Source organism: Rattus rattus, chromosome X, assembly GCF_011064425.1.
Source record: "Rattus rattus isolate New Zealand chromosome X, Rrattus_CSIRO_v1, whole genome shotgun sequence".
In the NCBI taxonomy this organism is placed as follows: Eukaryota; Metazoa; Chordata; class Mammalia; order Rodentia; family Muridae; genus Rattus; species Rattus rattus.
In genome coordinates, this window is record NC_046172.1 from 127,050,560 (window position 1) to 127,064,454 (window position 13,895).

The window sequence follows — 13,895 nt, forward strand, 5'->3', positions numbered from 1 at the left end:
CTTGCCATCAGATTATCTAGTGTTACTTTTGTTCTGCTATTTCTGACAGTGGCTAAAACTGTCCTATAAGCCTATGTGTGTCAGGAGTCCTGTAGACCTGTTTTCCTCTCTTTTCAGTCAGTTATGGGGGACAGAGTGTTCTGCTTTCAGTGGTTTCCTCTCACAGGTCCCAGCTGTTCCTGTGGACCTGTGTCTTGAGTTCACCAGGCAGGTCACTTGCACGGCAGAAAAATTAGTCTTACCTGTGGTCCTGAGGCTCAAGTTCGCTCTCGGGGTGCTGCCCATGGGCTCTCCGTGGCGGCAGCCGACTATTTTTATTCTTATGAAAATGATGTGTGCCTCTATGATAGCACAAAGCTCCAAAGAGTAAATCAGTGTGTTCAAAAGCTTGTGGTGATAACTTATTATGTAGGTGACTACTTTTTGCAGGACTGAGAAGAATAGACATGCGTCATTTTAACCAGAAACTAAACCAAGAAACAGATAATTTCTGCTTTCTTAAAATTGTGGCCTAAACTAATAACAATTAACCAGAAAGCCCACATTTGGAGAAAAACAAAAGTGCTCTTCCCCAGGAAAACATTTTCATTTGTAGAATTTACAACAGTGGCCGACTACATGCTCTTACAAGCCAGTGTTTACATGTAATATATGTTTATACTGATGGTGACATAAGTCTAAGAGAATTTTGCTGGGGATCAGGAAGGAAAAGACAGCCATAGCTAAATAAAGTTTTCAGTTTTGAGGTGTGTGTGGGATGTGGGTCTGGGTGTGTTTATGTTCAGATGTATGTGTGTACATGTTATGCATACTTACATATATGTAACTCCACACATGTATGAGTAATAATATGTGTGTTGGCAAATGTGTTCATGTGTGCAGGGACAGGTGGAGGCCAGAAGTTGACATTTTGTATCTTCCTCAATCATCTCTACCTTATATATTGAGGCAGCATTTCTCATTTGAACTCAAAACTTGCTGATTGGACTTTTCTAGCTAACCAGCTTGCCTTGGGAACCTTTGTCCCCATCTCCTCAGCATTGGGATTATATTGACAAGCAATACCTACCCGGATGTCACATATATGGCAATACCTACCCGGATGTCACGTTAGTGTTAGGGATCCCGACTCTAGTCCTTACAATTATGTAGAAAATGATTACTATTAATCTCTCTAACCAACCCCTGAAATATTTTTCTCAGCTCTCACCTCTTAACAAAGTTTTAAATATTTTGCTTCTTCTATATACCATGTACTTATAAATACATTTCACATATTTTGAACAATATTCCAGAAAAATTGGGTGGGTTTCTTAGCTAATCTTTGAGCCGGTTCATAATGTATATAACAATACCCCTACATGAAAGCATTATGAGGTACACTCATGGCAGGCGTGGATTCATTCCAACTGTTTCCAGGTTTGCATTGTTGAACCCTACAGCACATGTTCCTGGGAATCTGGGAATAACTGTATATATAGAAATATGCCTTATACATCTCTTTTCTACTACCTTGAGCTGTGTGTTACTTTCAACATAAATTAGATTAAATTTGAACTTACTTATACAGTGATGCAGTGTTCCAAACATGCAGTTTATTAGCATGTAGTACTTACACACTGATGCAAGGGTAGTTACTAAGCAAATTAGATCTGTTAATGGACTTACTTTGGGTATATGGATGTCAATATATACTTCCGACACACTACACTCATACGTCGTTTAACAACCTACCTAATTTCAAGAAGGGATTTAACAGGAGTTGAACAAGTTTGTAGAGGACACTTTAAAAAGTAAGTGAACAATCACTTCTAAACCCTGTAAAATATGGCATGATATGTTTTCAGTTAACACCCAAATGGGAACTGTTCTGCAATGACATCGCAGAGAGCGACTGAGCCCTCCCTTCATTAATACTGTTGGGAACAGATCCTGCTGAGGGAGCATCAAGAAATGTACAATCAAAACTATGTCTGATAATTTTCTGCTGGCCTTTGATTATAGCTGGCAGAATTTAGAATATAATTTTAACATCTAAAAACTCGTCCAAGATGGTGAATAAGAACAATGGTTATTGGAATGTATGTTCATTGTGAGTAATGTGGGTGTTAGTTCAAAATAAGAGTCATTCTCTCCTGTTGCAAGAGAGAATACCTAAAAGGGGATTTTTGTAAGGGAATTGAGTCTGAGCAACACTGTTAAAATGATTCCTCCAACATAAATGGCCCTAGATAACTAGCTGTTTTGAAAAACATCACAAGCAAAAGAAACCTGACAATGTGTTTTGCCTTAAGCCTCCTGAAGAATACATGTCTGTAATGGCAACAGGAGGCAGAGCTAAGAGATCAGATCTCAACTGCATATGAGAAACAGAAAAAACAAATGAAAGTGGGGCAAGGTATCAAATCTTAAAGCATGTAATTAGTGACATATTTCTCTAACAACACTCCTGCCCTAAAAGTTCCAAAAGCTCCACAAACAGGACCACCAACTAGGGACATTGTGTTCAAATATGTGTATCTATGGGAGACATTTCTTATTTAAGCCACAATATTGCCATTCCACAAGAATGCAAGCTGCATTTAAGTAAGTACTTTTACCTAGTGCTGTAACCATTTCAGGTGATTCTTTGGCTCTGTCCCCATTTTGGATGGGGGTTACATATGGGCAGTCTCAGTTTTGCTTGATATCATTAGGTATTTCCAAGAATGCCAAAGCAAATTCTTACCTCTTGGGTTAAGAAAACAAAAAAGAAACCATGAGACTACAAATGATAATGATAGTTCCTATTTTGAAAGGCCATTTTTATGCTTAGGAATGAACAGGATTGGACATGAAGCAGTGAGGCCAGAATATACACTTAGGCTTCCCTCTAGGAGTTGGGGAATCTGAGAGCTATTCCTTCTTCCCTACTCTTTCCTGTCAACGTGTGCAATCACAGTGGGAAAGAGAGATTCCATAACTCTTTTCTTTGGCTAATAGTCACTGAAGTTGTGTAACTCCAAAGTAATCAGGGCAAATGAAGTTGTTACTAATCCAGACTTGACACACTAAGTCATAGATGTTTCTTATTACATGAGTTTAAGAAAACTCTGTAGAATTATAAAACTAAACAACATTCCTTTCATTTTTCATGAATATATAAGGAACTCAAACCATTGGTAATATTTCAATTATGGGGTAAAAATGTGCTCACTTAATACCAATGTATACAAAGGATACTAAAAAAGCAATACTGTATTTCAGAAAATAAAACTCCCACAAAGTAAATTTTGCTTCATACGGCAATTTTTAGAGTTGGATTGTGTGATTTCTTCCCTCAAGGATTGTCCTTACACTTGCAATAATGAAAGCTGATTTTATTGGAAAATCACCTCTGGGTGAGGAGCATAACTCCAGAGGAAACTTTACATAGGGAAGAACTCATTTCTGGTGACAGTGGCATACTATTCAGGCCAGCACTGTTTGAGTTTGCAATCTCTCTGTTCATTCAGGCAGCTCATTCATTAGCATTCCTTCAAGCGGGGTGTAAAAACTAGTCACATTAGGAAAATTTACTTTGAATTATTTGGAGGACTTATGGTTTAGTAGGTCAACAATCAAAGTGTGGTTCTAAAAATGCACATTAAATATTTTATTATAATAATAGGGCTCACTATAACTTTTACTTCAAATGCTTAGCATAAAATTCTTTTTGCATAATGACCCACTTCTCTAAATAATTTCAAATGACAGGAGGAAGTTACAGTAAAAGTCCAAGAGAGGATAGAATGAATGGCCATATCTAGTAATGAAGCCCTCACTCTAATGTAAGCATGGCTCATCCATCAATTATTGTCTGTCCATTGGGATTTGCTTCATGCTGGTTTTGTTTTTGAGAACAGCCTTTCTATACAGCCCAGGTTGAATTAAAAATTGTGATTTTTTTTCCAGACTTAGTCTCCTTAATGCTGATGCCACCAAGCCCAGCTTATATTGGAGTTTTTATTACAAAGATAATCAGAGTCATCATGGTGGTGCTGTGTATCATATCTCACTAAGATGCCCATTTAGGTTCACCCCACCTCTGAAGATCCAGTTATAAACATAAAATACCTAAAGGGAATATACTGAGCTTCTTGGAGGAGAGGGAGGAAGAGAAAGAGGAAAATGACAAAGATGCTCGCCATCAGGAGGGATCTTCATAATCTTTGGGTGGCATTAGCTCTAGCAGTCAAAGAACAGATAATCAAATGATGACTCATTTTGCAAGCTTGGGAGGATCATCTGCCAAGGGACTCAGAAGGCATAGTTTTTTGGATAAGACCAAAAAAACAATGATGAACTCAGAAACATAAATTGAATCTAGTCCTTGAGCTTCTCACATAGCACAAGAGGAGGGAAAATTCCCCATTGGATTCCTGTTAAAAAGACTCTCTGCTTAGGACATTTGGAGCATAAGAAAATATGCTTAGAGACAATGTGACCAAGGCCTACTTCTAGGTTTGTAGTAGTTCATGTGTTGATGTAAAAGCCAAAATGCCAGTCTATAGTGAGTGGTTTGTCCTCTTACATTATGAGTTTCATGGCTAGATTACTAATATTATTTACTTTAGCCGTGAGTGAATAAACATCAATTCCCAAGAACTATCAGTCACACAAAGGTTTTATCTACTTATATAAGTGACATATGGCTTAATAATTAGGTTGCAAGCAATCAAGAAGCTACCTCATGCAATATCACTATACCTCAGTCCCCAGGGGGCATAGCAGAGATGATTAGATATATTGAGTTCTTTGTGTCATTTGAAGAAAGAAAACTCTCATACACATTGGTGTTAGCTTCTTCTCACTTTATTTCAATTTTCAATAACCAATGTCACTCTATGTAACAGTTTCTTCATAATGAAACTTCATGTCACATTGAATTTGTCTTCCCAGTGAAAGCATAATATGGTACACTCAGAAACACGATCCTTGAAATCAATTTTCTTCTAACAATCATACATACAAGCAGTTCTTTCAAAAAAGAATAATATAGTCAAAGAGTAATAAAGACAAAATAGTTGTATTTGAAAATTTGTGGTTTTGTCAATAATGTTAGACAGGTCTCTGGAAAGAAATTCTCTGGTTAATCAATGTAATTTGATTAATGGAAATACCACATGTAGAGAGAATGCTTTTTAAGGAACTGAAAGATACCAAATTCCCATATGATGAAGCAATATGATGCACATTCTAATCCCTTTGATAATCAAGTAGACCAAACAAGATTGCCAATGTGATGATGAGTTCTCATTATACTATTTGTACAAAATATTAGGTGTTCAACATTTCTAGGGACTTAAACAAAATCAGTTTAAGCCTAATTTTTACAAGTATTCAGTCATGATCCTTGATTTCGTGGGTTGGTATTGAACCACCCCTTTGGTAATTCACCCACATGAAAATCATTTAATCAGGGGTGGGGTTTCAACATACTGTTGAGATCAGAACTTCTCTAGGGCTTTTTACTAGTATATATTACAGAGATGGATGTTTGTTGATCCTTACAACTCTTGTGTGATGAGATCTAAAGCATCTTGATTGAAAATCATCTTGTTTATTTAGCCTGTTCTAATACCCCAGCCCACCCCTATGCATAGAAAGTTAAGAAAAAATATATATTTGAGCAATGTATATATTTTTTTTTTTTTTTTTTTTTTTTTTTTTTTTTTCTTTTTTTTGTGTTTTTTTTTTTTTTGTAATTTTTTTTTTTTTTTTTTTTTTTTTTTTGTTTTTTTTTTTTTTTTTTTTTTTATATTTGAGCAATGCTTATTTTGTTAAGATTAAAATGTTGTTAAGGGAGATAAAGGATTCAGACAATATTAATCAGTTAACTTTTCATTCAGTGAATTGTATTAGTTAATTTAGCCTTACAGCCAGTATGATCCATAAAAAATATTTTTTAAGTATGTCAGTAGTTAAATAGATACCTTTCAGAAGATAAAACAAATGTATGTGCTCCCATGTATGTGAGAGTCTCTCTCTCTCTCTCTCTCTCTCTCTCTCTCTCTCTCTCTCTCTCTCTCTCTCTCTCTCTCTCTCTCTCTCTCAGAAGTGGGTATGTAGCCTGGTATACATTTGCTCGGGGCCATGATGTTATTTCACATTATTGGCTGGTGCTAGGAGCCAAACCATAAATTGAACTTCAGTTTTTCTCCTGATTGGTGGTTGTTAGGAATCAAAGTGCCAGAGACAGGCTTGTAACCTAGGGGTGCAGATTTGTTGGGGAATAACCTGCAAACTGGTTCTAGATGCAGGTTTTTTTTTGGGGCGGGCTAACCTGGAAACTGGTAGAATCAGGTCATATTGGGAAGTAGCCTGGAAACTGGTTCTAGGTACCAGTCTGTTAGTTAACCTTATTTCAACCTTAGTTCAATTTCTCTAAGATGGCATCTAAACCCAAAAGATTTGTCTCTCAATAGTCATTAAATAAGTATGGGAAATTCTTTATCTGAAAGTTTACCCCAGGTTGATTTTTGAACCCTAACATGCTAATAACGTACAGTAGACATCTCTAAGAAGGAAAACAACTGTTGGTTGTAGTATCTCAAAAACCATTTGACCATAAAAACCTTATGCCTTTTATATATCAGAATCCACTTTGAGGCATACAGAAATAAACAGCAGTGGGCTGTGTAAGTGATTTCAATTCACCAGTGTGTTGAGTTAAAAAGAATTCTTATGTGACTCTATCTGCACTTATCAGGAACAAACATTTCTTTAGCAAGTCTGCTTTTGGCATATGGATACTCTGGGACACATAATAGAAGGTTCACCAGCTTACCAAATGATCAACTCTGCTTGATAATGGTCCAGAAAAGAAAGTCATTAAAACATAGCTCACTATAAGCAGGTAAAGTGAGCTTAAAAGGGAAGCATTATGGTTTAGTTAGGTGAACACATTAGTATTGGAGATTCTGTAGTTTCTATCCCTGTAGACACCCTGTAATGCCTATCCCTCTCTCAAAAATTTGTTCACTACAAGCATCCTCAGCTTAACTAAGATAATATTCATATGCCATACAATTCACAGATTTGAAATATATAATTCAATAGCACATAGTATATTTACCAATTCTAGCAACGATTTGATTTGTTTTAAAACATCTCCATCATCTGCAGAGGGACCAATTTAGTCATTAAATACTCTAATAGTCTTCTCCAACATGGCTAGACTATTAATATACTTGCTATTAACTACATGGACTGGCCTTTTCTGGATATTTCACAGAATTGCAATCATTTTACATGTAGTGCATACCTTCTTTTACTTGGCAAGATCTTTTCCATGTTTTAGTATGAGTGATAAATACTAGCTAGTTGCAGCAAGGGGATATTATGGGGCAGGAGACAGCTTTGCTTTAGTGTATCTCAACTGTATAGCTAGAAAGAATTTGATACCACTTTAAGCATTTTGAAAAATATTGAAATAAAAATATTGAAATAAAAGTAAATGCAAACTTGATATATTTTGATGCTTAAAATAACCATACATTATTTGATTCATTATCCAAAGCATTCAATGTATTTTATCACATCTTAGTAAGGTGGTGTTAAGTGTGGATGGTGTTTTCATTGTTTGACAGTTCTGTCTGCTTGGAAAATATGGGGAAGGGGGTTGGCTGTCATACCACATATCTAAGGCTTCAAACTCCATGTTCTTACATTTTGGCAGCTTCCTATAATTTTACAAAATATTTTAATATGGCAAAGTCACTTCAATTACATAGTCATTATAAGTTTTGCCAAGGTTGAATATGGATTGTTTTGTGTTCATTAGAGCACAAAATTAGAATTTTCATTGCAGTAACTGTAAACACTCTTGGCTCAAAGGATTCAGGCAATTTCTCATAAAATCTTGCATAACTGATAATGGATATTTCCCTGTTTTCCAGCATATTTTAATTTTTGGAAGCTACTTTCTGTTTCCCCTTCATTTGTGTATTTCTTTTGGCCTAGAAGATGAGTCGGTGATTCTTTTTCAAATTGATGGTATTGCACACAGTACATGAACTAGTGGGCACAGATAGCACCTTCCCCAGAGCCAGGAGAAAAAGAATAAAGAATTGCTTCCTATCCTCAGCTTTAGCCAGCTCAGAGTCTGGCAGTTAGACCTGAACGTGTCTGGAAAAACCATCTGGCACACCTCCATCTGTTCTCACATTTGCCAATCAGGATTTATCCAAAATCAATGGCTCAAAACCATGAAGCTCTTGAGAGGTGCTAATTTGTGGCTAAAAACGAATTCAAATTCAGCACCATTTGGTCCTCATGGAGCATGGTTTAGTTTTTGGAAATACAATGAATCTCTTTCATCTTGGTCTCTCATCTTCTCTGTTAAAAGCAAAAACATGGAAATGATCTCGTATCTAAAAAATTTCTTTTTCTTATCTTTTCATTCTCAGACATTAGAATGATTTCACCAAGAGGTTTTTGATAGTCCAGTGCTTTTTATTAACAGGCACCCACACCTTCCTGTTTTCTTCTCAATTATCAAGATATCCGCAGCAAAACAAAGACAGTTAATTCTATTTCCCGCCTATCATTTTTCTCTAACCTTCTGCCTGACAATCACCAGTGAAAAATCCCTCCAACCCCTATCCCACCCCACCAGCAAAGAGAAGATGGCATTTATTATTAATTTTTCAATGCTTTCTCTTTGCCAAAGTATATCCTCTTGATTCCAACTCATTGGCTTGTAAGGGTTCAACAGCCATGGGTAGAAGAACATACTTATTATGGGAAGCACAGATTTCACTGACAGACTTTTGAAACTATAGCAAGCAATTGGTTGGCACTGTTTAGGCATTAATGTCCTATAGCCAGTGATGTGTTCATTGTTATACAGGTACCATATATAATGTACATAGACATTTCTTAGATAATAAAGCACATTGATGATTCATATACCCAAACCTATGAGGAATGTAGGCTTTGAATCCAAAGTTATTAAGATGAAGTGAGTCTGTAATATCATAATCTGTATTGGAGAAATGGAATTATATTTTGATACCATTACACTATTTCTACTAAAATTTATAAATTTGGATCTAAAGAAGATTTATATTTAATAAGCCTGGCACAATGAGTTTAATTCTTGAAATTAGTAAAAGATGGTTTCTTCCTATAAAATCATCCCATAATGTTGTCTCTAGAGTCAGCTCTACAGTGTGAGTTCTGAGTGTGTTAAACCCATGTACTATTTCAGAAATACAAAACCATAAACATAGCAAATGATATCTAGTTTACTAGTAAGTAAAACTAAACATATCATAGACAAAGTAAGAGCATGTGTGAAAAATCAAAGTATATATTAGCATAATTAAATGGTGTTTCACAGACAAAGCATAGAGGATTGAAAAGACATTTTGACTACTCAGAAAACACAGAATTGTTTGCCATATCATATGGATATAATCTTTGCTTTGGCAACATTTTTGTTCCAAATGATGGAATCCATAGTGCATCATATACTCACCAACAGAATCTCAGATCACTCCAAACCCGAACAAAACTTATCTGATGGCATATGTGCATTGGCCTGGTGGGTAACTTGACCACAGTAGAAGGAACACACCATATTTGGTATATGACACACCATATTTGGAGGACTCTTCCTATGGATGTGTGTAACTCTTTTGGAAAATAATTCACCAAAATGGAGTTAACACATAGACCTTGGCAATTGATAGCAAATATATAAGAGCAAACTATATTTTACATTTATTGCAAATGATTAGGAGATGAAGTCTTGCTCTGAACACTTGTTTGTTGGAACCATACTTCCCCAGATTGTGGATCTAGTCATTAGGTTATAATCAGAGGGTTAATCCATTTATGGAATTACATCATGATAGTTATTTAAAGGATATAGGGCATTGTTGAAGGAAGTAGGTCACCAGAAGATCATTATTAGTAGCATGCCTTTTAAGTTGCTCTTGCTTGTCTCACTCTTTACAGGGTGCTGTAGAATGAACAGCCTTTTTCAATCATACACTTCCCACATGCAATTTCAGCATTGCAAGGACCCACAGCAATGGAGCAGCTGACTAACCATTGAATAAATCTTCCCTCGTTAAAGTTGTTCATTTCTGGTATTTGGTCATGGTTACAGAAAACTAACAATTCAAACTACTAAATTATGTTTACAAAGTAAGTGAATTCAATATTGATATTGGATGGCCTTCAACTCTTAGAATTACCCATGGATGAACAACCACGAGGACTCAAACTACACAAATCTCTTATTACATGTGCTTTGATTTGTGTCAGGAACTTGATTTCTAAATATAGTGATTAAATTTTCCAGATAACAAAAGGAAAATACTATGATAGTAGAATTTGTAGAAAATCTGTCCCCATTTCCTTCTTTTCCTCTACTCTCCCCACCTTTCTGGCATGAAAAGTGCATCTGTTTACTTGAAAGATTATTGGTTTTATATCTCCCTACTAAATGAACAGAACTTCAATTTATAGAACAGAGGTAATCCAGCCAACCAGTACTACCAGCAAGGAAAGTGTTCTGCATGACGTGATATAATAAATGGAAATGTGTATCATCTCTACTCTTCCAAATGCTTTAAGAGATGACAAAATATGAAAGCTGGTGCACACTTAGAGGAGTATCAGAACTGATAAGATATAGAAAGGAAGTCGTTCAGATACAGAGATGCTCCTGTCTCCATATAGCTTCCAAACCAGTATAATCATATTAAATTCCAAAATCAAGCCAGTACCCTGAACAAATCTCGCTAATTCTAGAAATATCAGGTAACAACTGTTCTCACTGTTTCAGATAAGTTCTGATGTCAGTGTTCTACCTCTATCTCAAAATTTTCCAGAAGATTCACGGAAGCCTAATATATCTAAACATCCAGTTCTATGCATAAATCTATGTATATAGCAAGACAACTTCACACACATACACATCTAACAACCCCATTATTCAGTGATTAAAAACTAGGCCTGTATGATTTTAAATTAAATTATTTCTAGATTTTGTTTTAAGAGCAGCTGTACCATTTGCCCCCATCCATTCCTGAATCAAAATATGGGAGATACTGCAGGAGCACTAAGGATCCATGTGGCTCTATTTATGTCTGATCCATGAGTCTTCATCCACTAATGTATGGCATTCTGTCAGTAGGAGAAATTTGAGAACATTTGTTATTTAATCCCAAATCTTAAAGAAATAGTGTGTATTTGGAAAAAAAATTTAATCAGAAAGCATAATTTGAACTTCTAAACTAGTGTATCAAGATTTAGTGACTAGCACACAGGGATTAATATGTTTTAATGAATGACCATGAGAAATAAATAATAATAACAAAAAACCCTCAGCTTCCAGGATAGTAACTCCATAGTACATTACACATATACATCAGTAGATGAGGTCTCTCAAACAGTTACCTACATAGCAGAATACTGGGTACTGGTCCTGAGCTCAGGAATCCAGGACCTTGGTAAGGCTTTCAAAGAACCCGGATCACAAAAGGCATGAGATAAAGTTCACAGATTTTGCAAGCGCTGATAGTTCATTAGTGCTAGTTGGGCCAAGTTGGTTCACCTCTATTTGCCTCCATTTTCTACGATGTGATGTGAAGCTTATGCTAATATATACCTCATAGGATTGTGGTGGCTGTTAGATATGTTGACCTATATAATGCACTTGAAACAGTATACCTATGAGTGTTTTCTGGGATGTTTATTTCTGTGGTGGATAAACTACAGTTTGTTAAGTGGCCAATACTCTAGACATGATAGACCACCTGGGTTTGAAAATCAGTTAGATTTTAGCATTGAATAATCTTTTTTATTCTTAGTTTTTTATTTGAAAAGAGATAATGTTTTGCATAATTGTTTTGGGGCTTATCATTAAATATTAAATCACCTTCTGTGTGTAAACATTCTTGCCTGTTGTAATTTCTGGATAAGTCTCTATTGAGAAGGCCTTTGGAGTGAAATCAACAGAGGCCAGCTGCCTTTTTGTGGCAATGATGTTCCTGTTACTTTCTGTCTGATATTGCAGCTCTGCTCTTGCCCATGCATTGTTCATTATATCAAGCTTAAGTCCAGGGGGGCAAGAGACATCAAGGCTTGAAACAGACTCCATTTTAGTTCTAAGCTTGCTGTATTATAAAAGAAAACAACACAGTATGTGTTGGTGCCTTTTGCCAAAAACAACCTTGAGACATCAAAGCCTCACAGTTCCATGCTCTTTTTTCTCTGATGAGATAAAAAGGATGAGTAGAAATTCTCATACTCTACAACACACATGTCTCAATGAGCTTTCCATCAGTGATTGGTGTCAGATGGTGACACAATTTAGGAGGGAGACCCTCCAACCCCAATCAGGTTTATTTCACCCTTCAACACAGAAAAGGAAGTCGTTACTCTTATTGAGGATGTATAGGAAATCAATTTCATTTCTGAGCTGAGATAGAAGTAGCCATCAATGATAATGATGATTTCTAAATGAAGACATAGCATATGGAGCTCACAAATGGAAGTAGAATTTATAAATCATAATTGTAGGGTATATTCATTAATGTCCATCTTGCTTGGTGCTCACAGTAATATATACATTCCCATGTCATAGTACGCTAGATTGCAATGATCTCTTCATTTTCTCAATGACTAAACCTCGCATACCACTTCAATCCATATTTATTGATTTTTGTTACTTACATGGAAACAGATGAGTAGATTAACTTTGTGACCCATTAGAATCAAAGTGTCAATGACACAGTCACATGAAAAACAAAGTTTATGTATTCTTCTCTGATGATCTCATTGAAAAGCACACAAAGCTTTCAGTTAGTGTCCTATGCACAGCTTTTCTTTCCCAGATATTTTACACCTCATTTTCTCTAGTGATTGTGATTAAGTATTTATAAATTTGAATAATTTGTTTAACTTTTTGAATAATGTTAGTATTTTATATGAATGAGAATCTTTTCATTATATACAGAAAATTAATATAGATTCTAAGTAGAAGTTGGGAGAGCTTGAATGTGAAATTCCTCAAAACATGGAAATATGGTAGAGGCAAGGTTCAAAGCAGGAGGTGTTTCTTGGAGAAATCTTACAGCAGCAAAAATGGATGCCATTATAATTTCCCATTAAAATAAATAAGCCTTCTACAATAGCCTATTCCTCAGATTCTTTTTTTCTCATCTTCACAATTTTTCTCTTACATATGCCTGCTCCCTTTACTTCCTATTTCTTAGTAGTTCTCTCCTCTCTTTCCTTTTCTTCTTTTGCCTTATATTGTCATGCTGTAAAGATCAAAGATCAAACACCTTAGTTGTCATTCTGTAGTCTGCAAAATGAAAGTATAAATAATTAGAGTCTGAACCGGAGAGATTAAGTAGCTGCCAACTGCTCAGTCCACTTGGTGTTCATGTTGAACTCTAAACAGCAGTACAGTCACAGAAAACTTGTATTTGCAAATCCGAATCCCAGCTGAATGTTGACGTCTCTCTCATGAAACGTCATGAATAGTGTTTGTAGCAAAAGCACTACCTAATACCTACTTTCAAAAATGGAACAAGTGGGAATATTAAACATTTGAATGGTATAACACGCTAAAATATTATGCAACATTATGTTGTATGATATTTATAATGGCTTTATACATTCATTAGTAAATTGTACTTCATTTGAATTGAACAATGTTGGGACATCTGGACAAACTCATTTTTCAGTATCAATTTCAATAGGCTGAATTTCTGAAATAAATGTAAAGATAATGAGGAATTCCTATTGTAGTCTTAAGCACAAAAAATGGTGTCTAACATATTGTCATGAAAGCTTGAGCTCTGTTTTTCATAAGCTTCTCACTCTGCTCATATGCAATACTGTATCTTAAA